This window comes from Austrofundulus limnaeus, unplaced genomic scaffold, assembly GCF_001266775.1.
Source record: "Austrofundulus limnaeus strain Quisiro unplaced genomic scaffold, Austrofundulus_limnaeus-1.0 Scaffold546, whole genome shotgun sequence".
NCBI lineage: Eukaryota > Metazoa > Chordata > Actinopteri > Cyprinodontiformes > Rivulidae > Austrofundulus > Austrofundulus limnaeus.
In genome coordinates this window covers 107,303-110,515 of record NW_013952948.1, presented here as the reverse complement: position 1 = coordinate 110,515, position 3,213 = coordinate 107,303, and positions in this window count along the sequence as shown.

Sequence of the window (3,213 nt, the reverse complement as noted above, 5' to 3'; positions counted from 1 at the left end):
TTGATTTGTAATAAGTTTAGTCATTTAATTTAAAACAAATTCTAAACACAAGAACAAATACAAATCACAAGTAAAACGAAAGGCAGCAGAGGGAAGAAAAAAAATTCTGGCAATAATCCGAAGTAGAAAACTTTGGCTTGAACCAGACTACTATTATGAAATAATTCATTGATTAAATTTTAATAAATTGTGTCAAGTTAAAACCATGTAAGCTTACCATATAAATGTCTAAATTGTGAAAAAAAAGGCATTTTGTTTATAAGACATAATGTAAAATGACTTTATTGCATCTTTACAAATATAGGTCATAACAGATTGTGCTGTAATTGTAATCTGCACTCTCAACATTTTTTACTGTACAGGCCCCAATAATATCTGAGGATATAAACTAATAAATCAACCTACAGGCACTTAAAACCTACTCTATTGCTGCTGTCTACGGCAGCTGAAGAGAAAAAGAAAGAATAACTAAGAGAAAAAACTTTATCAGGTCAGTGAACTCTGCTTCGCTCTGTTCATGATGACAGGTGGCGAGGTCCGCCTCCCGACACTCAAACACAGCATCTTCTGTGGGGCTCCTAGGAATTACATCAGTCAGTTGAATTTGGGGCGTCCTCCTCCTGCTTGTTCTCCTCATCGAAAAAGTTCTCTGCTGCTTTCGCCGAGCTGAAGCTTATGTTTTTACCCTTCCACCTCACGCGCAGCGTGGCTGGAAACGCCAGGGTGTATTTAGCGTTGCGCTCTTGTAGCTTCTTTTTCACTGCYGTGAAAGCCTTCCTCTTCTCCGCCAGTTCTTTAGTCATATCCGGAAACACTGATAGCCTGCATCCTTGCCACTCAAACCCGCGCTTCTCCTTAGCTGTCATAATCACTTTATCCCTCGCTGATTGCCTCAGGAATCGAATAAGAACCAGTCTCGGGGCTCTGTTCGGGTCGGGTAACGGTGCGAAGACCCGGTGAGCTCGTTCAATCTCGAACTCAGRGTCATCACGAACTCCAAGACTCTCAGTTAGCATCTTCCGTACACAGCTCAAAAGTGTCCCATCAGTACCGAAAGTCTCTTTCAACCCAATAACTCTCACATTATTCCTCTTACTGTGATTTTCGAGAGCTTGCATGCGGTCCAGCATGGCTTCCATTAGCTTGCTTCTCTCACCAACTGCGGTGTGCAGCCGCTCCGAAGTGTCCTCCAAGCGGGAGATGCGTGTTTCAGCCTCCGTTAGCCTTTCTTGCATTGCAGTCACCGCTGCGTTCAGTTCCGACATTGTCTGCTTTATTGTGGAGACATCAGCAGCTACGCTTTGTAGCATGTTACTCATCTTAACCACTTCCGAGAACAAATTTGTTATATTAGGAGGAGGTGTTTCCTCCCGTTCTTCCTCATGTGGAGGGCTGTTGCGGGTCGACATGCGGCCTGTACTCTTTGAGTGTTTGGTTGCGGCCATTGCAGGATTAAATTACTTTTTCCCACAAAAAAGAAGTCTACAAGCCTACACTACTTCATCACTTGCTGAGAACGGTATCAAACAAAAGCCCCTTACTACAGTATAGTTATCTAATTACATGTCGGGGACGGAGAGCTGTTAGCCAGCTGCCATCTTGTTCGCCTGTCCACGTGACTCTCCCGTATTTTGACATTTTAAATAAAATGACAGACATCATTTTTGAAGGGAAGCTTCCCCATTTAAAATTAAATGTATTTGAGCCTCCATATTTACCATAAAATGTTAGTTCACTCAGTGTTGTTTCTCTTAAATACATTTATTCCTCCTGATTTATAGAATACTCACATTAAGTGTTTTCCTGTGTAGGTAAGAGTCTGTTTAACAACCTGTTCAAATACACCAGAATGCAGGAAATGGCATTTACTGGGTTGTTCCTGCTGTGGCACCCCTGGGGGTCCCTTCCGGTGCCTTTGGCCCTGGTCMTCCTCATGTCTGCTTCAGGCCTTAGGGGTCCGATCTATGGGTCTCCACATTCACTACTAAACATTCATAAGGAGAAACCTTATGTACAAGCACGCTCAAAAGTACACACCACACCGGTGTGTGTGCTTTCATATCAACGTAACAGAGATATGAAAGCAACACGGGGAGTAARGAACAGTGTTTTCGAAAAATCAAAGTACGATCAGGTATTTCACAGTTAACAAGTGATAACAGGTTCAGAGTGGGACTCAGTTTCAGCCCTGGTGAGATTGATGTACCTTGAAGTCCAGATTTGCAGTCAGAATAGTTGTTTAGATGGAGGCTGTCAGACCCAAAAAGATGTCTGCTTCCCCAGAAAACATCAACGTTCTCAATATAGTTTACTTTATGTTGAATGCAGACAGAAGACAGCCAGGTGTTCAGACTGAGAATCCTGCTGAAGCGACCTAATCTCCTGCCACAGGTGGGAAGAGGACCAGAGACGAAAACTTGTTGAAACTGTACAACTGTGCCAAGTAGATGAATAAAATCCTGTTTTAGAATTTCAGATTGCTGTTTGGAGATGTCATCAGTACCTGCATGAATGATGAGTCTTTTTGCTTGTGGGTGTGACTTGATGATATCCGGGATTTTATCAGCTATATCAATAACGGCGGCACCTGGTAAGGATAGTTAACGAGTTCCCCTCATCCTCACATGCTTTATAATAGAATCTCCCACAAGCAGAGTGGTGGGACCCTGGTCCAGCTGATGGGACTCTGACCATCCACCTTCTGCGTGATGAGGATCTGCAGAATCTCCTCTGGACCGACGGCGCACTGAGGAGGAAGGGCCGCTTCCCGTGCCCATGAGTGGAACCCCTCCAGACCGATGGCGCACTGAGGAGCACCGAGGGCACGATGAAAAGTTAACTAGAGATTATTAGGGTATTTGTCAGGCTGCGGTCTGGGCTGCCCCTCCTGCTGGTTTATCTGGAGGCCCGCTGCTACTCGGCCCCCCAGTCGGGTGTGCGGCTGGCCGCCGGCGTGCTGGGGGTTCCCGGGGTCTGGGTCTGGGCGCTGGAGTACAGTATGTGCCGGCCTGGCCTGGTGACTGCCTGTTGGGGCTCGGGGCCTCTGAGCCTGTCGGGCTTTGGCCTGGGGGGGGGTGCGCCCTGGGAGCCCGGACCTCTGTGCCCTTTCCTGGATCTGCTTTGGTATGGCGGGTGCCGGTGGGGTCCATGAGTTTGTCGCTGCTGGCCCTGGGGGCTGTGCGTGTGGTCGCTGGGGGGACTCTCCCAGTTCTC